General features: G+C 39.3%; 1 non-coding gene across 1 annotated transcript; it reads left to right on the top strand.

Moving 5' to 3' along the window:
- The first annotated feature begins 11,063 nt into the window (after positions 1 to 11,063).
- LOC112765282 (small nucleolar RNA R71) lies at positions 11,064 to 11,167 on the top strand. Its single transcript, XR_003183612.1, has one exon. It is a non-coding gene; the product is annotated as a small nucleolar RNA R71 (small nucleolar RNA).
- The last annotated feature ends 11,965 nt before the right edge of the window (positions 11,168 to 23,132 follow it).

Consider the following 23,132-nt stretch of genomic DNA (forward strand, 5'->3'; position numbering starts at 1 on the left):
TGTTCCCCTTTAGGATTCTTTTCTGTGTCACTAGGGAACACTACAGTTGACTTGGGGGCCTGTTGAGATAGCTCTCCTACTCGAGACTCCATCCTCTTGAGTTTTTCACCATGGTTCCTTAAGGTAGATCTCACATCATCCCTAAAGCTTTTCAACTCACTTATGTCCTGACCCATGTTTGCAAGCATTCCTTCTATCCTGTTTAATTGATCTTGAAATTGTTGGTTCGGATTAGGTTGGGCAGGTTGATTATTTTGGCCATGATATGGTGGTTGGGAGTAAGTGTTTTGTGTGGCTTGGTATGATCTTTGGTTGGAGTTTTGGTATGTGGAATTGTTATGTTGGTTGGGGTTGTAAGGTTTGTGGTTTTGTGGTTGGGTTTGCTGGTTTCCCCACCCAAAGTTTGGGTGGTTTTTCCAGCCTGGGTTGTAAGTGTTGGAATGTGGATCATATGGTTGCCTTTGTTGATTTCCCACATAGTTGGCCTCTTCCCAATCACCTCCTTCAGTGCTTACTTCCTCTTGATCTTGTGTGTGTATTGCAGCCACTTAATTTGTTTCTAATTTCCTGGTGAGCTCTGTGGTGCACGAAATTGTGATCACTACAACTTCACACAACTAACCAGCAAGTGCACTGGGTCGTCCAAGTAATACCTTACGTGAGTAAGGGTCGATCCCACGGAGATTGTTAGTATTGAAGCAAGCTATGGTCATCTTGTAAATCTTAGTCAGGCAAACTCAAATGATAATGGTGATGAACGAAAATAACACAAAGGTAAAGATAGAGATACTTATGTAATTCATTGGTAGGAACTTCAGATAAGCGCATGAAGATGCCTTCCCTTCCGTCTCTCTGCTTTCCTACTGTCTTCATCCAATCCTTCTTACTCCTTTCCATGGCAAGCTTAAGCAAGGGTTTCACCGTTGTCAGTGGCTACCTCCCATCCTCTCAGTGAAAGCGATTGCATATGCTCTGTCACAGCATAGCGGAATTCATCTGTCGGTTCTCAATCAGGCCGGAATAGAATCCAGTGATTCTTTTGCGTCTGTCACTAACGCCCCGCCCTCAGGAGTTTGAAGCACGTCACAGTCATTCAATCATTGAATCCTACTCAGAATACCACAGACAAGGTTAGACCTTCCGGATTCTCTTGAATGCCGCCATCAGTTCTCGCCTATACCACGAAGACTCTGATCTCACGGAATGGTTGGCTCGTTTGTCAGACGAGCACTCGGTTGTCAGGCGATCAACCATGCATCGTGCAATCAGGAATCCAAGAGATATTCACTAGAGCCTTGATCGCTTGTAGAACAAGAATGGTTGTCAGTCACCTTGTTCATGGGTGAGAATGATGATGAGTGTCACGGATCATCACATTCATCAAGTTGAAGAACAAGTGATATCTTAGACAAAGAACAAGCGGAATTGAATGGAAGAACAATAGTAATTGCATTAATACTCGAGGTACAGCAGAGCTCCACACCTTAATCTATGGTGTGTAGAAACTCCACCGTTGAAAATACATAAGCATAAAAGTGATCATTGGTTTCGGCCCCAGAGAGGGAACCAGAAGAACCAAGATGAAAATACAATAGTAAAAGGTCCTACTTATAGAGAACTAGTAGCCTAAGGTTTACAGAGATGCGTAAATGACATAAAAATCCACTTCCGGGCCCACTTGGTGTGTGCTTGGACTGAGCAATGAAGCATTTTCGTGTAGAGACTCTTCTTGGAGTTAAACGCCAGCTTTTATGCCAGTTTGGGCGTTTAACTCCCATTTAGGTGCCAGTTCCGGCGTTTAACGCTGGGATTTCTGAGGGTGACTTTGTACGCCGGTTTGGGCCATCAAATCTTGGGAAAAGTATGGACTATCATATATTGCTGGAAAGCCCAGGATGTCTACTTTCCAACGCCGTTGAGAGCGCGCCAATTGGGATTTTGTAGCTCCAGAAAATCCACTTCGAATGCAGGGAGGTCAGAATCCAACAGCATCTGCAGTCCTTTTCAGTCTCTAAATCAGATTTTTGCTCAGGTCCCTCAATTTCAGCCAGAAAATACCTGAAATCACAGAAAAACACACAAACTCATAGTAAAGTCCAGAAAAGTGAATTTTAACTAAAAACTAATAAAAATATACTAAAAACTAACTATATCATACTAAAAACATACTAAAAACAATGCCAAAAAGTATACAAATTATCCGCTCATCACAACACCAAACTTAAATTGTTGCTTGTCCTCAAGCAACTGAAAATCAAATAAGATAAAAAGAAGAGAATATGCAATGAATTCCAAAAACATCTATGAAGATCAGTATTAATTAGATGAGCGGGGCTTTTAGCTTCTTGCCTCTGAATAGTTTTGGCATCTCACTCTATCCTTTGAAATTCAGAATGATTGGCTTCTTTAGAAACTCAGAATCCAGATAGTGTTAATGATTCTCTTAGTAAAGTATGATGATTCTTTGAACAAAGCTACTTATTGAGTCTTGGCTGTGGCCCAAAGCACTCTGTCTTCCAGTATTACCACCGGATACATACATGCCACAGACACATAATTGGGTGAACCTTTTCAGATTGTGACTCAGCTTTGCTAAAGTCCCCAATTAGAGGTGTCCAGGGTTCTTAAGCACACTCTTATTTGCCTTGGATCACAACTCTTTATTTCTTTCTATTTTTTTTCGTTTTTCTCTTTTTTTTTTTCTTTTTTTTTTCGATTTTTATCTTTTTTTTTTGAATAGTAATGCTTTTTCTTGCTTCAAGAATCATTGTAATGATTTTTCAGATCCTCAGTAACATGTCTCCTTTTTCATCATTCTTTTAAGAGCCAACATTCATGAACCACAAATTCAAGATACATATGCACTGTTTAAGCATACATTCAGAAGACAAAAATATTGCCACCACATCAAAATAATTAAACTGTTATAAAATTCAAAATTCATGCAATTCTTCCTTTTTCAATTAAGCACATTTTTATTCAAGAAAGGTGATGGATTCATAGGACATTCATAACTTTAAGGCATAGACACTAAGACACTAATGATCACAAGACACAAACATGGATAAACATAAGCATAAAATTCGAAAAATAGAAGAATAAAGAACAAGGAAGTCAAGGAACGGGTCCACCTTAGTGATGGCGGCTCTTCCTTGCTCTTGAAGATCCTATGGAGTGCTTGAGCTCCTCAATGTCTCTTCCTTGTCTTTGTTGCTCCTCCCTCATGATTCTTTGATCTTCTCTAATCTCATGAAGGATGATGGAGTGTTCTTGATGCTCCACCCTTAGTTGTCCCATGTTGGAACTCAATTCTCCTAGGGAGGTGTTTAGTTGCTCCCAATAGTTTTGTGGAGGAAAGTGCATCCCTTGAGGAATCTCAGGGATCTCATGATGAGTGGGATCTCTTGTGTGCTCCATCCTCTTCTTAGTGATGGGCTTGTCCTCCTCAATGGGGGTGTCTCCCTCTATGTCAACTCCAACTGAATAACAGAGATGACAAATGAGATGAGGAAAGGCTAACCTTGCCAAAGTAGAGGACTTGTCCGCCACCCTATAGAGTTCTTGGGCTATAACCTCATGAACCTCTATTTCTTCTCCAATCATGATGCTATGGATCATGATAGCCCGGTCTATGGTAACTTCGGACCGGTTGCTAGTGGGAATGATTGAGCGTTGTATGAACTCTAACCATCCTCTAGCCACGGGCTTGAGGTCATGCCTTCTCAATTGAACCGGCTTTCCTCTTGAATCTTGCTTCCATTGGGCGCCCTCTTCACATATGACTGTGAGGACTTGGTCCAACCTTTGATCAAAGTTGACCCTTCTAGTGTAAGGATGTTCATCTCCTTGCATCATAGGCAAGTTGAACGCCACCCTCACACTTTCCGGACTAAAATCCAAGTATTTCCCCCGAACCATAGTAAGATAATTCTTGGGATTCGGGTTCATACTTTGGTCATGGTTCTTGGTGATCCATGCATTGGCATAGAACTCTTGAACCATCAAGATTCCGACTTGTTGAATGGGGTTGGTAAGAACTTCCCAACCTCTTCTTCGGATCTCATGTCGGATCTCCGGATATTCACCCTTTTTGAGTGAAAAAGGGACCTCGGGGATCACCTTCTTCAAGGCCACAACTTCATAGAAATGGTCTTGATGCACCCTTGAGATGAATCTCTCCATCTCCCATGACTCGGAGGTGGAAGCTTTTGCCTTCCCTTTCCTCTTTCTAGAGGTTTCTCCGGCCTTGGATGCCATAAATGGTCATGGAAAAACAAAAAGCAATGCTTTTACCACACCAAACTTAAAATGTTTGCTCGTCCTCGAGCAAAAGAAGAAAGAAGAGAGTAGAAGAAGAAGAAATGAGGAAGAGGGAGATGGTGGTGTGTTCGGCCAAGGAGGGGGAGAAGTGGTGTTTAGGTTGTGTGAAAATGAAGGGTTGAAGAAGGGTATATATAGGAGAGAGGGGGGTAATGGTTCGGCCATTATGGGTGGGTTTGGGAGGGAAAGTGGTTTGAATTTGAAGGGTGAGGTTGGTGGGAATTTATGAAGGATGGATGTGAGTGGTGAAGAGAAAGATGGGATTTGATAGGTGAAGGGTTTTTGGGGAAGAGGTGTTGAGGTGATTGGTGAATGGGGGAAGAAGAGAGAGAGTGGTGGTGGGGTCCTGTGGGGTCCACAGATCCTGTGGTGTCAAGGAAAAGTCATCCCTGCACCAAATGGCATCAAAATTCACGTTTTGAGCCAATTCTGGCGTTAAACGCCGGGCTGGTGCCCATTCCTGGCGTTTAACGCCAGGTTCTTGCCCTTTCCTGGCATTTAACGCCAGTCTGGTGCCCCTTTCTGGCGTTAAACGCCCAGAATGGTGCCAGACTGGGCGTTAAACGCCCAACTGCTAGGCTTACTGGCGTTTAAACGCCAGCAGCATCTTCCTCCAGGGTGTGCTGTTTTTCTTCCTGTTTTTCATTCTGTTTTTGCTTTTTCAGTTAATTTTGTGACTTCTCATGATCATCAACCTACAAAAAAGATAAAATAACAAAAGAAAATAATTAAATATAAAACATTGGGTTGCCTCCCAACAAGCGCTTCTTTATTGTCATTAGCTTGACAGAGGACTCTCATGGACCCTCAGAAATGCTCAGAACCGTGTTGGAACTTCCCAACACCAAACTTAGAGTTTGAATGTGGGGGTTCAACACCAAACTTAGAGTTTGGTTGTGGCCTCCCAACACCAAACTTAGAGTTTGACTGTGGGGGCTCTGTTTGGCTCTGTTTTGAGAGAAGCTCTTCATGCTTCCTCTCCATGATGACAGAGGGATATCCTTGGGCCTTAAACACCTAGGATTCTTCATTCACTTGAATGATCAACTCTCCTCTATCAACATCAATCACAGCCTTTGCTGTGGCTAGGAAGGGTCTGCCAAGGATGATGGATTCATCCATGCTCTTCCCAGTCTCTAGGACTATGAAATCAGTAGGGACGTAATGGTCTTCAACTTTAACCAGAACATCCTCTACAAGTCCATGGGCTTGTTTTCTTGAGTTGTCTGCCATCTCTAGTGAGATCTTTGCAGCTTGCACCTCTAAGATCCCTAATTGCTCCATTACAGAGAGGGGCATGAGGTTTACACTTGACCCTAAGTCACACAAGGCCTTCTTGAAGGTCATGGTGCCTATGGTACAATGTATAAAAAACTTCCCAGGATCCTGCCTCTTTTGAGGTAGTTTCTGCCTAGACAAGTCATTCAGTTCTTTGGTGAGCAAAGGGGATTCATCCTCCCAAGTCTCATTTCCAAATAACTTGTCATTTAGCTTCATGATTGCTCCAAGGTATTTAGCAACTTGCTCCTCAGTGACATACTCATCCTCTTCAGAGGAAGAATACTCATCAGAGCTCATGAATGGCAGAAGTAAGTCTAATGGAATCTCTATGGTCTCAGTTTGAGCCTCAGATTCCCATGGTTCCTCATTGGGGAACTCATTGGAGGTCAGTGGATGCCCAGTGAGGCCTTCCTCAGTGGCGTTCACTACCTCTTCTTCCTCCCAAAATTCGGCCAAGTTGATGGCCTTGCACTCTCCTTTTGGATTTTCTTCTGTATTGCTTGGGAGAGTACTTGGAGGGAGTTCAGTAATTTTCTTGCTCAGCTGACCCACTTGTCCTTCCAAATTTCTGATGGAGGACCTTGTTTCAGTCATGAAACTTTGAGTGGTTTTGATCAGATCAGAGACCATGGTAGCTAAGTCAGAGGTATTCTGCTTAGAGCTCTCTGTCTGTTGCTGAGAAGATGATGGAAAAGGCTTGCTATTGCTAAACCTGTTTCTTCCACCATTATTGTTATTGAAACCTTGTTGAGGTCTCTGTTGATTCTTCCATGAGAAATTTGGGTGATTTCTCCATGAAGAATTATAGGTGTTACCATAGGATTCTCCTAGGTAATTCACCTCTTCTATTGAAGGGTTCTCAGGATCATAGGCTTCTTCCTTAGATGAAGCATCCTTAGTACTACTTGGTGCATTTTGCATTCCAGACAGACTTTGAGAAATCAAATTGACTTGTTGAGTCAATATTTTATTCTGAGCCAAAATGGCATTCAGAGTGTCAATCTCAAGAACTCCTTTCTTCTGACTAGTCCCATTGTTCACAGGAATTCGTTCAGAAGTGTACATGAATTGGTTATTTGCAACCATTTCAATTAGCTCTTGAGCCTCTGTAGGCGTCTTCTTCAGATGAAGAGATCCTCCAGCAGAGCTATCCAAAGACATCTTGGACAGTTCAGAGAGACCATCATAGAAAATACCTATGATGCTCCATTCAGAAAGCATGTCAGAGGGACACTTTTTGATTAATTGTTTGTATCTTTCCCAAGCTTCATAGAGGGATTCTCCTTCCTTCTGTCTGAAGGTTTGGACTTCCACTCTAAGCTTACTCAATTTTTGAGGTGGAAAGAACTTTGCCAAGAAGGCATTGACTAGCTTTTTCCAAGAGTCCAGGCTTTCTTTAGGTTGAGAATCCAACCATGTTCTAGCTCTGTCTCTTACAGCAAAAGGGAATAGCATCAGTCTGTAGACCTCAGGGTCAACCCCATTAGTCTTGACAGTGTCGCAGATTTGCAAGAACTCAGCTAAAACCTGATGAGGATCTTCCAATGGAAGTCCATGGAACTTGCAATTCTGTTGCATTAGAGAAACTAATTGAGGCTTAAGCTCAAAGTTGTTTGCTCCAATGGCAGGGATAGAGATGCTTCTCCCATAGAAATCCGGAGTAGGTGCAGTAAAGTCACCCATCACCTTCCTTGCATTGTTGGCATTGTTGTTGTTTTCGGCTGCCATGTGTTCTTCTTCCTTGAAGAATTCGTTTAGGTCCTCTACAAAGAGTTGTGCCTTAGCTTCTCTTAGCTTTCGTTTCAAGGTCCTTTCAGGTTCAGGATCAGCTTCAACAAGAATGCCTTTGTCCTTGTTCCTGCTCATATGAAAGAGAAGAAAACAAGAAAATATGGAATCCTCTATGTCACAGTATAGAGATTCCTTGAGGTGTCAGAAGAAAAGAAAAATAGAAGACAGAAGGAGAAGAATTCGAACTTAATTAGATGGAGTTCGAATTGTTCATTGAGAAGGAGTGGTACTCCAATAATAGAAGGATGTGAGAAGAAGGGAGGTAATTTTCGAAAATTAAGTAAAAGATTTTGAAAATATTTTTGAAAAACTTTAATTGATTTTCGAAAATTAAAAGTGGAAAAGAAATCAAGTGATTTTTGAAAAAGATTTTGAAATTATAAATCAAAAGGATTTGATTGAAAACTATTTTGAAAAAAGATGTGGTTAAGAAGATATGATTGATTTAAAAAAATGTGATTGAGAAGATATGATTTGAAAAACATTTTAAAAAGATTTGATTTGAAAATTAAAAACTTGACTAACAAGAAAAGATATGATTCAAACATTAAACCTTTCTCAACAGAAAAGGCAACATACTTGAAATGTTGAATCCAATCATTAATTGATAGTAAGTATCTTAAAAATGGAAAGAAATTGGTTTTGAAAAAGATTTGATTGGAAAATTGATTTGAAAAAGATTTGATTTGGAAAAGATTTTGAAAACTTAGAAAAAATTTGATTTGAAAACAAAATCTTCCCCTCTAGCCATCCTGGCGTTAAACGCCCAGAATGGTATCCATTATGGCGTTTAACGCCCAAAATGCTACCCTTTTGGGCGTTAAACGCCCAACCAGGTACCCTGGCTGGCGTTTAAACGCCAGTCTGTCCTTCTTCACTGGGCGTTTTGAACGCCCAGCTTTTTTGTGCAATTCCTCTGCTGTATGTTCTGAATCTTCAATTCTCTGTATTATTGACTTGAAAAGACACAAATTAAAAATATTTTTGGATTTTTAATAATAAGGACAAACCAAAATGCAACAAGAATCAAATAACAATGCATGCAAGACACCAAACTTAGCAGTTTGTATACTACTGACACTAACAAAATGAAAATGCATATGAGACACACAAAACAATCAAGTCAATTGAATTCAAAGATCAGAGCAAGTAAATCATCAAGAACATCTTGAAGATCACTTAGACACATGCATGCAATTGACACCAAACTTATGATGAGACACTAGACTCAAACAAGAAATATTTTTTGGATTTTATGATTTTGTAAAATTTTTTTGTGTTTTTCAAAAATTAAGTGGAAAAAGGTATCAAAATTCTTAATGAGAATTCCAGGAATCAGTGCAATGCTAGTCTAAGACTCCGGTCCAGGAATTAGACATGGCTTCACAGCCAGCCAAGCTTTCAAGGAAAGCTTCGGTCCAAAACACTAGACATGGCCAGAGGCCAGCCAAGCCTTAGCAGATCACTGCTCCAAAAGCAAGATTTGATAAAAATCAACACGCTCTTGTGGTGATAAGTTGAAACCTCGGTCCAATGAGATTAGACATGGTTTCTCAGCCAGCCAGACTTCAACAAATCATCATGAAACTCTATAATTCATCTTCAAGAATTTTGAAAAAAAATAAATACCTAATCTAAGCAACAAGATGAACCGTCAGTTGTCCAAACTTGAACAATCCCTGGCAATAACGCCAAAAATTTGGTGTTGTTGCCGGATCTTGGCACTGATGTTACCAAAAGCTTGCTCAAAACTTGAACAATCCCCGGCAACGGCGCCAAAAACTTGGTGCGCGAAATTGTGATCACTACAACTTCACACAACTAACCAGCAAGTGCACTGGGTCGTCCAAGTAATACCTTACGTGAGTAAGGGTCGATCCCACGGAGATTGTTAGTATTGAAGCAAGCTATGGTCATCTTGTAAATCTTAGTCAGGCAAACTCAAATGATAATGGTGATGAACGAAAATAACACAAAGGTAAAGATAGAGATACTTATGTAATTCATTGGTAGGAACTTCAGATAAGCGCATGAAGATGCCTTCCCTTCTGTCTCTCTGCTTTCCTACTGTCTTCATCCAATCCTTCTTACTCCTTTCCATGGCAAGCTTAAGCAAGGGTTTCACCGTTGTCAGTGGCTACCTCCCATCCTCTCAGTGAAAGCGATTGCATATGCTCTGTCACAGCATAGCGGAATTCATCTGTCGGTTCTCAATCAGGCCGGAATAGAATCCAGTGATTCTTTTGCGTCTGTCACTAACGCCCCGCCCTCAGGAGTTTGAAGCACGTCACAGTCATTCAATCATTGAATCCTACTCAGAATACCACAGACAAGGTTAGACCTTCCGGATTTTCTTGAATGCCGCCATCAGTTCTCGCCTATACCACGAAGACTCTGATCTCACGGAATGGTTGGCTCGTTTGTCAGACGAGCACTCGGTTGTCAGGCGATCAACCATGCATCGTGCAATCAGGAATCCAAGAGATATTCACTAGAGCCTTGATCGCTTGTAGAACAAGAATGGTTGTCAGTCACCTTGTTCATGGGTGAGAATGATGATGAGTGTCACGGATCATCACATTCATCAAGTTGAAGAACAAGTGATATCTTAGACAAAGAACAAGCGGAATTGAATGGAAGAACAATAGTAATTGCATTAATACTCGAGGTACAGCAGAGCTCCACACCTTAATCTATGGTGTGTAGAAACTCCACCGTTGAAAATACATAAGCATAAAAGTGATCATTGGTTTCGGCCCCAGAGAGGGAACCAGAAGAACCAAGATGAAAATACAATAGTAAAAGGTCCTACTTATAGAGAACTAGTAGCCTAAGGTTTACAGAGATGAGTAAATGACATAAAAATCCACTTCCGGGCCCACTTGGTGTGTGCTTGGGCTGAGCAATGAAGCATTTTCGTGTAGAGACTCTTCTTGGAGTTAAACGCCAGCTTTTATGCCAGTTTGGGCGTTTAACTCCCATTTAGGTGCCAGTTCCGGCGTTTAACGCTGGGATTTCTGATGGTGACTTTGTACGCCGGTTTGGGCCATCAAATCTTGGGCAAAGTATGAACTATCATATATTGCTGGAAAGCCCAGGATGTCTACTTTTCAACGCCGTTGAGAGCGCGCCAATTGGGCTTCTGTAGCTTCAGAAAATCCACTTCGAATGCAGGGAGGTCAGAATCCAACAGCATCTGCAGTCCTTTTCAGTCTCTAAATCAGATTTTTGCTCAGGTCCCTCAATTTCAGCCAGAAAATACCTGAAATCACAGAAAAACACACAAACTCATAGTAAAGTCCAGAAAAGTGAATTTTAACTAAAAACTAATAAAAATATACTAAAAACTAACTATATCATACTAAAAACATACTAAAAAACAATGCCAAAAAGTATACAAATTATCCGCTCATCACTCTGCTAGTTGCTTGGCAAACACCTTGTTTTGGGCTAGAATTGTATCAACATGGTTCAGCTCCATGACTCCCTTAGTGTTGTGTCTCTCTGAAGCATAGTAGTACTCATTCTCAGCCACTGTCTCAATCACTTCAATGGCTTCTTCCACAGTCTTTTTCCTGTTCAATGAACCTCCTGATGAATGGTCTACAGCCTTCCTTGATTCAGAAGAAAGTCCATCATAGAAAATATGCAATTGCACCCAGTCATGGAACATGTCTGGTGGGCATTTCCTTGTCAAATCCTTGAACCTCTCCCATGCCTCGTAGAGAGTTTCACCATCTTGTTGTCTAAAAGTCTGAACCTCAGATCGAAGCCTATTGACCTTTTGTGGGGGGTAGAAACATGCCAGAAACTTGCTTTTCACCTCATCCCAGGTTGTTAGGCTCCCCCTTGGGAATGATTCCAGCCACTTAGCTGCCTTGTCCCTAAGTGAAAATGGGAACAAGAGCAGTTTATAGGCATCTTCCTGGACTCCATTGGACTTCACAGTGTCGCAAATTCTCAGGAATTTTGTGAGATGTTGGTTTGGATCTTCATTAGCACTCCCACCAAATGAACAATGATTCTCCACCAGTGATATTAGCTGTGGTTTGAGTTCAAAATTGTTGGCCTGAATGGGTGGTTTCTGAATGCTGCTACCACAATTCCCAGAGGTTGGGTTTATGTATGAACCAAGAACCCTCCTCTCGGGAATGGCATTGTTTCCATCAGCTCTCTCATGGTTGTGAACTTCTCTATCCATGTTGAGATCTAGAGCTTCCTCAAAATTGTCCTCAGATTCTCCTTCAGATTCTTCTTCTTCCAGTACTCTCTTCCCTCTTGCTTCCCTTCTAAGTTTATGAAGAGTCCTCTCTGGTCCGGTATATGGAGGAGTTGATGTCTCTCCTCTCCTACCTGTCATACAAGAACACAGCACAGGCAACAAACAAGTGAAATACTCTTGGTTAATGGAAGAGTATGGTTAGAGCAGTTGAGGAATTAATTCAAATAGTTAGTGAGTCAGTGAGTTAGTTGCTTGAATTTAAAGGCATAAAGAAAGAAAGCAAGTAACAGAGTGCAGAAATTAAAATTCAACAAGTAACTTGAACTGAATTAACAAAACAAGAAAAATGCTCAATCTAGTTAACTTCCAATTTGAGAATTGTCAATCGAAAACCAATCCCCGGCAACGGCGCCATAAACTTGATGCCACCCGGCAAGTGCACCGGTTATCGTCAAGTAAAAACTCACAATAGAGTGAGGTCGAATCCCACAAGGATTGGTTGAGTGAGCAATTCGGATTAGAAGTGTGTTCTAGTTGAGCGGAATCAAGATTTAAATGAGAATTGCGGAATGTAAAATTGGCGAGAAACGTAAATGGCAAGAAATTGAAATTGCGGAATCTTAAATTGCATGAATTAAAGAGCGAGAAGCTAAATTGCTGAAATTAAAAAGGGATCGGGGTGATTGCATGAATTTAATTGCAGAATGTAAAGAGAAAGTGGTAGATCAGAAATGGGGAATTCATTGGGTTTCAGGAGATATTGAGATCTCCGAATCAAAACATTTTTATCCCTTCCTCAACCAATGCGTTCATTGAATTTTGCTTGGCAATCTTATATGATTGGATCCCAATCCCTTGGCTCACCAATTCTCTCTAAAAACAAACAAATTCCCAATCCCTTGGTTTAAATGTTCATAAGAAGAGATGACGCTCGATCACTGATTATACCACACAGTTTCATGAACCACAATTTGGTAGGATTACATGTCACAATATCCATCCAAACCCCAATCCAATTCACTGTGAGAAAGCTTCTCTAGCATGAATCCTCCATTCCTTTCCCAAGGTTCCGAAGGATTCCAATTATGGATAGTTTCTTTCCCAAGACAACTAACCAATGGAATTAGATCGAGAAGCTTTCTAACAAAAATTCAAGAGAAAAGATTGAAGAAGAAGATAAAAACTATTATTGATTCATTGAATTATAATAGAGCTCCCTAACCCAATGAAAGGGGGTTTAGTGAGTCATAGCTCTGAATTCAATTACAAAAAGTTTGAAAACTAGAAAAATGATCAAAAGTCCCCTTACTAACTTAAATTCTATCCTATTTATACACTTTCTAAATTGAGCTTCTGTTGTGTTTCTTGGGCTTTGAGGCCTTTCCCTGATTTCCTTTTGCTTTGGGTTTATGATCCATAATCCTGATGAGGCTGCTGATCCAATTCTGTAACATTCATTGAGCCAACTTAGTGATAATCAAGTAATGACACATGACTCAACAAATTGAAATTCCAGAATCATCAATTCTTCAGGCCCAATCCCATAAACCATGATATTCAATTGGGTTTCATACCAGAGTACGTTTAAGTTAATGTTTGTGCTCAAATGCTAACTTAAAACTGCAATATCTTTGGCCCAGAAACCTTTTCAAATAGTGGCGTTTAAGTTGCAGTTTAAGCTTAAACTGCAACTTAAACGCCAGACACTTCCAGTGATGCCTTTTGTGGAAGCACGTTTAAGTTCCAGTTTAAGCTTAAATTGGAACTTAAATGTTGGACACTCCTGGAGGTGGTATAACTCAAGCACGTTTAAGCTTCAGTTTAAGGTTAAACTGAAGCTTAAACGTGGAAATGGAAGAAAGCAACCCTGGAGGGTAAAGTAGTCGAACACGTTTAAGCTTCAGTTTAAGGTTAAACTGAAGCTTAAACATGGAAATGGAAGAAAGCAACCCTGTAGTGTGGAATGGTCGAACACGTTTAAGCTTCAGTTTAAGGTTAAACTGAAGCTTAAACGTGGAAATGAAGAAAGCAACCCTGGAGGAGAATTTTGGTCGAACACGTTTAAGCTCCAGTTTATGGTTAAACTGAAGCTTAAACGTGGAAATGAAGAAAGCAACCCTGGAGGAGAATTTTGGTCGAACACGTTTAAGCTCCAGTTTAAGGTTAAACTGGAGCTTAAACGTGGAAATGGCTCCCTGGTGCATTTCTCATTTCTGGCGTTTAACTTCCAGTTTAAGGTTAAACTAGAGGTTAAACGCCACTTTCAGCCTTTCCTCAGCTTTCATGATTTTGGCGTTTAAGCTCCAGTTTAAGCTTAAACTGGAGCTTAAACGCCACTGATAGTTCCCAGCATTATATGGCTTGGCAGTTTAAGTTCCAGTTTAAGCTTAAACTGGAACTTAAACTCCACATGTGATATTCAAGCTTCCTTTATTGATTTTGTTGCTTCCTTGCCTAACCTCTTCTTCCCTGAAATCATCCAAACAACTGCATCAAAGTTTTGCAAAATTTCATGAGAAATCTTCCATTCATAGCATTCAAGTAATATAACTAAAAACTCATGGAATTTGCATCAAAATCATACTGTTTGGATGGTTTATTGCTTTGTTATTCATTTAACCATTCTTGGTTACTTTAAGCTCAAGAAAATGCATAAAACAACTAAAACTAACAGAAAAATGCTAGTGAAACTAGCCTAAGATGCCTTGGCATCAGCTTCGGGTATGATTGAGAGTTTGGATAAGATGCAGTGACGTTGTCCACTTGCTCCGGGTGAGACAGGGTTTCGGTTAATTTTCACCGATAAAATTTATATTTGATAAGTAAATTGATATTGTAATTGATTATTGATTGAATTTGCTTGAGATTATATTGAATTTTTGTGAAACTTTGATAATTGGTGATTGATGATGGTTTGGCTCGGGAGGATCAGCCCAAACCGTGATGCATTGATGAAATTTGGGCTGTTACAATGTTAAAAATTAAGTAAAATTTGATGTGGTTTAAGTGGCTAAGTAGTTATATAAAAGTTACGACAAATTGGTAACCATAAAACTCAAAAATGAAGGGTTTCAGTTCTTTGTGAAGAGAAGAAACAACCATGAAGAATTATTTTTGGGGGATGTAAATGTATTTTTATGACAGAGTAAGATGTATATAGTTGACTAGGCTAGTTTTTGGGTGCCAGCTTAGGGGCTTCCTATATGGACCAGGGCCCGAAGTGTTGATTATGATGTGAAGGGTTGTACGCTAACTTATGACCTGTATGGCAGTGTATACATATATATATATATATATATATATATATATATATATATATATATATATATATATATATATATATATCCCGAAGTGGATCTAGGAGGGAAAGGGGAAGAAGGAGGTAAGCGTCAGTATGAATGCAGATGGATGTATGCAAAAGCAAGGAAGTAAATATGAAGTTAGATGCGGCGGTAGTCTGCACGCATATACAGGTTAGCTATGTAGTTAGATGTGGCGGTAGTCCGCACACATATGCAATTACAGAAATCTAAATATGGAAACACTTAAAATGAAGAACTGAATAAAAGACTTTTATTGAATGTATTGAAAAAGGAGAAGAGGGAAGAAGAGCTGGAGAGCTTACAAAAGGAACTCTCAGAGCATCTCTCACTAACTTCTCTCTATATTTTTGTAGAATGAAAAGGATGCCTTACGATGAAAGCTTGGCCTCCTTTTATAGTTGAGAAAAATACTATTTCTACAGTGCCGGTTATGTTGACCGGTACTATTGATACAGTACAAGTTGAAACATTTTTGTTTTTTGCAAAATTGCCTTAAGATCTAATCTTCTCCTAGATTGATTCCAAAGCAATCGTCTTCATTTTGATTGTAATCGCTTGATGATTCTTCTGAGGGAGTAGGATCATCTTTGTGTTTTTTATCTTCATCAATCATCTCCATGATTTGTTGAAGGTGTCTTGCTAAGGTTTCTTTTGATTGGGCCCCTGCAAGGGCTGCTGCAATTTGGGCTTTCTGGTTGAGGAATACTGATTCTTCATGGTCGAATGGTTTGGTGAACTTGGGGTGCTCTTTGAACCAATTTCGAACTTTTTCTGGATGAGCCATGGTGGCATCAAACTGAGACCACCATTTTACAAAGGCATTCCTTTGAAGCATAGGTGGTGCTTTTGGATGTTCTTGTTTGCCGTACCTGTACTGCCATGAGAATACCCACGCCAGGGAGAAAACAGAGAAAAATTGAAGATCTGCAGGAATGCTTGTTTCCTATTGGTCAAATTTTTTGGTGAAAATTTTGAACCCCTCGTCGGCAGGTGGGGGCAAGATTTCTGGTAGAGGACCAAAGTAATCCCACCATTGGGAGAACCAATTTGGGAACTGGTAATTGGTATTTTTCTTGAAATAGATAAGCCAAGAATGTCTATTCTGATTATTTTGTAACCAAAATACTCTTGTCCAGGCATCCACATAATCCCAATAAGAATATCCTATCGGATCATAAGGATTAGAGAATTTTTTTGTATTGTTTGGGTTTTTACCAAATTGATTAGGGGTGAGTACTTTTAGAATTTGAATGGTTGAATGAGTTATGTTGGAGGCATCTTTAGGATCTTTGTAATGTTTTATTGAGACTGAATCTGAATCCACTAATATGAATTCATAAAACTGTCTGGTTTTGTTTAAGGCTGTTGGTCTAAAATGGAATCCTGGTGGAAAGACTTTAGGGATAACTTTAAAAGGTGATTTTTCCCAAAACTCAGGTTCCATAAGAAGGACAGATGAGAACTTGTTTTTTGAAATGTATGTGGTTGGTTGTTTTGATTGAGTCTTGACATGCTGGGTTTGGTTTGGTTGAGGTGGCATGGTTTGGGCAATTGTTTTTCCTTTTGGATCATTGCAAATGGTTTTTTGAGTTGCCATTTGTGAGATAAGTTTGGTAAGGTCAATTTCATCTTCATCTGAGCTGTCACATATGTCAGCCCAGGATTTTTTATGAAGTTTTGTAAGGCCTGCATCTTGTAAGGCCAACAAGGTTTGGATTGGGAAGGCATAATCTGTCTTTGTTTGTTTGGCTGTTTGGCTACTTGGGGGTTGAGTAGATGACTCAACTACATTTTTTGTGATCTGAGTAGATGACCCAGTCGGTTCTTGGGTTATTGGGGAAGGTTGTTGGGTAGATGACCCAGTTGGGGTACTTGACCCAGATCTCTTGGTTGGCCCAGGAAGGGCTAGGCGAATACCTCTGCCTCTTACCGAGGCTAATGTTGCCTTTTTAGGCATCTTTTCCTTGATTATCTCCCTGCAAATATTCACGTGTGAGAAAGTTAGGGAGAGAGTTTGAGTTACCCTTGATATGCTCAATGTCAAAATCAAAGACACTTAAAATTGCTTGCCATCTGGCAAAAATTTGTTTTGATGCAAGATTTTTTACATCATTTTGTAAAACATCTTTGGCTGATTTGCAATCAACTCGGACTAAAAATTTTTGATTGAGTAAGTCGGATTGAAATTTTGTAATGCATAAAACAATGGCTAAAATTTCTTTTTTGATTGTGGAATATTTTTGTTGAGTAGAATTCCAGTGTTTGGATGTAAATGCAATGATACATTCTTTATCATGCAGTTTTTGTTTTAAAATACCACCGTATCCTAAATCTGATGCATCAGTTTCTACTATTTTGAATGCATGAGGAATGGGTAGGTAAAGACATGGAAGATTGCGGACTTTGGTTTTAAGAAATCGGATAATATCCGAATGTTTGTGGTGGACGAAATTGTGATAAAAGAGTTTCAGGCATTGTTAGAGAAGCTCACAACTCCATTCAACTAACCAGCAAGTGTACTGGGTCGTCCAAGTAATAAACCTTACGTGAGTAAGGGTCGAATCCACAGAGATTGTTGGTATGAAGCAAGCTATGGTCACCTTGTAAATCTCAGTTGGGCAAATTAAAGGGTAATTGTGATTATTGGAATAAATAATAAAAAGGAATAATAAAAGGGATAGAATACTTATGCAGATTCATTGGTGGGAATTTCAGATAAGCGGATGGAGATGCTGTAGAGCCCAAGGACGCCTGCTCTCCTACTGCTTCTACTCAATCCTTCTTACTCCTTTCCATGGCAAGCTTTGTATAGGGGTTCACCATCAACTGTGGCTACTTTCATCCTCTCGGGAAAATGATCCTATGCGGTTGTCAGTCGCACGGCTAATCGTCTGGAGGCATCACCCATGGCTGATGGCTACATCCCATCCTCGCAGTGAAAACTAATGCTCACGCACTCTGTCACAATACGGCTAATCACCGGTTGGTTCCCGCTCCTACTGGAATAGAATCCCTTGATTCTTTTGCGTCTGTCACTAACGCCCAGCAGGTTACAAGTTTGAAGCACGTCACAGTCATTCATTACCGGAATCCTACTCGGAATACCACAGACAAGGTGAGACTTTCCGGATTCCCAGGATCCTACTCGGAATACCACAGACAAGGTGAGACTTTCCGGATCCTCATAAATGCCGCCATCCATCTAGCTTATACCACGAAGATTCTGTTGGGGAATCTAAGAGATACGCATTCAAGCTCTGTTGCATGTAGAACGGAAGTGGTTGTCAATCACGCGCGTTCATAAGTGAGAATAATAATGAGGGTTATCTAACTCATCACATTCATCATGTTCTTGGGTACGAATGAATATCTTGGAATAAGAATAAGAGAGATTTGAATAAAAGAAAATAGAACTTCATTAATACTTGAGGTACAGCAGAGCTCCACACCCTTAATCTATGGTGTGCAGAAACTCCACCGTTGAAAATACATAAGCAAAAGAGGTTCAGGCATGGCCGAATGGCCAGCCTCCCTAACGTGATCAATGATCTCCTAAGATGAAGAATAAAACAAAACTGAGACCAAAGATGTCTAATACAATAGATAAATGTCCTATATATACTAGACTAGCTCCTAGGGTTTACATGAGTAAGTAATTGATGCATAAATTCACTTCCGGGGCCCACTTGGTGTATGCTTGGGCTGAGCTTGATTAATCCACGAGCTGAGGCATTTCCTGGAGTTGAACTCCGAGTTATGACGTGTTTTGGGCGTTCAACTCCGGATCATGACGTTTTTCTGGCGTTTAACTCCAGACAGCAGCGTGTACTTGGCGTTCAACGCCAAGTTACGTCGTCATTCTTCGAATAAAGTATGGACTATTATATATTGCTGGAAAGCCCTGGATGTCTACTTTCCAACGCCGTTGAGAGCGCGCCAATTGGAGTTCTGTAGCTCCAGAAAATCCATTTCGAGTGCAGGGAGGTCAGATTCCAACAGCATTAGCAGTCCTTTTGTCAGCCTTCTTCAGAGTTTTGCTCAAATCCCTCAATTTCAGCCAGAATTTACCTGAAATCACAGAAAAACACACAAACGCATAGTAAAGTCCAGAAATTTGAATTTATCATAAAAACTAGTGAAAACATCCCTAAAAGTAGCTTAAACTTACTAAAAACTATATAAAAACAATGCCAAAAAGCGTATAAATTATCCGCTCATCAGTTTGTCTGTCCAAGGTGGGGGATTTTTCTTAAGCCTATCATGGAGGGGCTTAAGGAGATTGTTCAGATTCGGGATGAAATCTGAAACATAATTGAGACACCCTAGGAACCTCTGGAGCTGAGGTTTATCGAGGATATAATCTGGAAATTTTTCCGCAAACAAAATTGATCTTTCAATAGGGGTTATTGTTCCTTGGAAAATTATGTGACCAAGAAATCGGATTTTTGTTTGGAAAAGAACAATTTTTGGTTTAGAAACAGCAAGTCCATTTTTTTGGATGATGTACATAAAAGTTTTAACATGTTTGAAATGTTCATCCAGAGTCTGGGAAAAAATTAAGACATCATCAATATAAACAATTGCAAAGTTTGAATATGGATTGAAAATATCATTCATGATATTTTGAAATTCTGAAGGGGCATTTTTCAGACCGAAAGGCATTACGTTCCATTCATATTGCCCGAATGGAATTGTAAAAGCTGTTTTATATCGGTCTGATTCAGTGATTTGGATTTGCCAAAAGCCCGACTTCATATCAAATTTTGAAAAAATATTTGCTGAGTTTAATCTATTGAGTAAATCCTTTTTATTTGGGATGGGGTAACGAATCCACTGTAAAGCTTGATTCAAAGGTTTGTAACTGATAACAAGCCTGGGAGTCCCTCTTTCTATCTCAGCTTGTTTATTAACATAAAAAGCAGAGCAAGACCAAGGACTTTTGCTAGGACGGATTAATCTTTTATCCAAGAGATCTTTAATTTCTTGTTGACAATGCTGCAAAAGCTGCTCATTCATTTGAATGGGACGGGCTTTTGTAGGGATTTTCGATTCTTTGAAATCCTTTTCATATGGAAGATCAACTATGTGTTGTTTCCTATCCCAGAAGGCATGAGGCAAATCAGAACAAATAGATGTTTCAATTTGGTTTAAAAGATTTTTTATTTTTTCTTGAACTTTTGGTTGCGCAAGCTGCGATTCAAGAGTTTTGAAAGAGATTTCTTGTTTTAGAAAACAAATCTGTTTGGTTTTGGATTCGATTAGGTTTAGAGATCTTTGTTTAGGTGAGTCTAGGAACTCAAAGAAAGTTATTTGTCCTCCTACAAAAGAGGTAAGTCCAGGCCAATCTGCCAGATAAGGAAACAAAAGATTTATAAAAGGTGTCCCCAAAACTACATCATTTTTTATCTCTTTTGAGATGATGAAATCGGTGGGAATACTGATATTTCCCTTTTCAATAAAAACATTGGTTATTTTAAAATTGATACTTAGCCTTTCACCCGTTATTGAGCTAAGGCGTTCAGTAATTTTTTCAAAATATTTTGTGGGGACCAGACCTTCCATAATACAGTTTGAATCTGCACCTGAATCAAAGAGTGCAATGGTGTCAAAAACAAAATCTTTAACGACAATTCTGACATTAACACGATGCTTCATGAAGGAGAATACATTTATTATTCTCAAAATTTGTTTTACCTCATTGTCGTTAGAAATTTTGTTTTCTTGTTCCTTAGAGGACTCAGTTTGGTTTAAAAGAGAACCAAGATCCTCATCACCAGATTCTTCTTCTTGTACTAATTGTGAGAGAATAAGATGATGATCGTTTTGGTTTCTTTTGATTTCCTGGATTTCTCTCTTAAGGTTGTTAACCTCACTTTGGAGGTCCTGAATGGTTACGGGACGAATAACTTGTTTTTCTAATTTTTTGAAAATAGGTTTGACGTCATATTTGTTATTAAGGACCAAACTTTTGGGTTTTTTCTCCTTTTGCAAAGATCTTTTTAGTTTTAAAAGAAAATCTTTCTTTTGTTCTGGATTGTCAATAGCCTCGATTGCATCAAATAAGAGATCTTGATCTTTGGATAAAACATTAATTTGCTTGATATCTGAATCTGAGGATGACTCAACATCATCAACTTGGATGTTGTTGATATTATTATCAGAAGATTCTGGTCCAGAGTTATCATCTGAACTTTCAATCATAAGATTATTAATCTGGTCCTCAATCTGAGGATCAAGGTTCAGATTATTAATCTTTCCTTTTAACCGACAATATTTGCTAACATGTCCAGGTTTTTTACATGTGTAACAAATAATGGGGTTTTTCTGGGGATACTTTTGGAAATTCTTTTGGAAACCTGTTTCATTTTTAGGTTTTTGAAAATCCCTTTTGAAACGTCTGAAATTCTTTTCAGGGTTAGGTTTAAAAACTTTTCGCTTGGAAGGTCTTTTAGATTTCCTTGGATGACAAGCAAGAAGACCAAATTGTTCACAGAAAGTTCCCAAATCAATACGATTTTGAGTTTTCTCACGAGCAAGTTGCCTTTGGATTTTATCATCTTGACAAATCTTTAGGGCAACCTTTTGGATAAAAGAAATGAGTTGGCCATAACTTAACTCATCATAGGGTATTATCCCGTTTGGAGTTAGGCTACAAATTTTGTCCCTTACCTTATCTCCAAGTGATTTGGGGAGTCCAGCAAGAAATTTTTCTTTCCAGAAAGGTTGCTGACTGTCTTCCCTGGTATAAACCCTAGTAAGAAAGGTATCTTTATACCATCGAAAGTCAGACAAAGTTTTGCATCTAAGATTGAAAAGCAGTTCCGCAGAACGATCTTTCCAAAGAGATGGATCACCAATGAAGTGGCTTGCTATGGTAAAAATTAAGGTATTGACAGCATCGGGGATAGGTTCTCCGTCATCACCAATGATGGGTTCGTTCTGGTCGTTGACTTTTATGGCAGAAAAGATTGAGTGTTTTTGGTTATCGGAAAGGTAGTTATCCCACCATCCTTCAGCTGGCCACTAAATCCAGAAACAATAACATTGGCTATAGCTTCTTCAGAGGTGTCATGGGCTGCTTGATAGGCTGTGCCTACCATTGTCATGTGTTGGAGCATACTCATGATATTATATTCCGTTTTGCCATCTATATTCCATTCATAGACATTATTGGCATTGAAGCTAACAAAACCTAGTTCTCTTTCTTCGAGAGCTAGATCTGGAGCGGATACACAGTTATAACCATACGTAGAGGGTTTAGTTAAACCCTTCCACTTGGTTAGGGAGTTAGTCAAAATGGGGCTGATCTTGAGGGATGATTTGCCAGAATCATCACTTTGCTCAGAGCAAGATTCATTGGACTCAAGGCCAAGGGCATTAATTGCTTTAGATGCTCGTGTTTGAATACGAGAAGTAGATTCACCTGAGTTTGTAGGAGTTTCAGGGATAGTAGTAAAACGGTTCAAAAGTTGGTCAATCTTTTGAATAACTTCCGAATCACTAGATTGTTGTTTTAAAATGGAGGTTTTAAGACTTTGCTTAGCCTTGCTACTTATTTTGAAAGGTTTAAAAAGAGGTTTCTCAATACTTTTAGAAGTTGATGCTTCAGAAACATTTTTCAAGGAGAAAGTAGATCCTGAAGATGAAAGGTTGTCACCCAAGCATTGTAAAAATTTGTTGGTATAATTTGATTGTTCAATAAGATTTTTAATATCTTTAGGGGCGACAGCTTCATCCACATTCTTTGTTTTAAAGGGAGAGGCCATAACAGGATTATGTCCTTCCGTATTTGAGATAATAAAAGCTCCTTTTGGAGGAAACTCAGATCTAACTAAGTTCCCATCTTTGACTTTCCAAGTTGAAATAACATTTGCTGAAAATGAAGTTTGTTTATTTTTAAAAGGATACTCAATATTGTTTTTTATGGAATAAGCATGAAACCATTCAAAAAAAGGAATATGCAATCTAACATCATTTAAAAATTTGTAATATTTTTCTTTGAATGATGAGATTTGAGAAGCTGTATAATTACTTAAATACCATTCTCTTTGGAGATCATACTCTTTAGAGTTAAGGTTTTTAAGTAAGGCTTCTCTGTTTATAATAAATTCCGTATTATTCATTTACCATTCAAAGAAGAATATGTTGGAGACTGATGGGATGGAATAGAAGATTCAACTTCAAATTCTACATCA

This window comes from Arachis hypogaea, chromosome 2 (genome assembly GCF_003086295.3).
Source record: "Arachis hypogaea cultivar Tifrunner chromosome 2, arahy.Tifrunner.gnm2.J5K5, whole genome shotgun sequence".
In the NCBI taxonomy this organism is placed as follows: domain Eukaryota; kingdom Viridiplantae; phylum Streptophyta; class Magnoliopsida; order Fabales; family Fabaceae; genus Arachis; species Arachis hypogaea.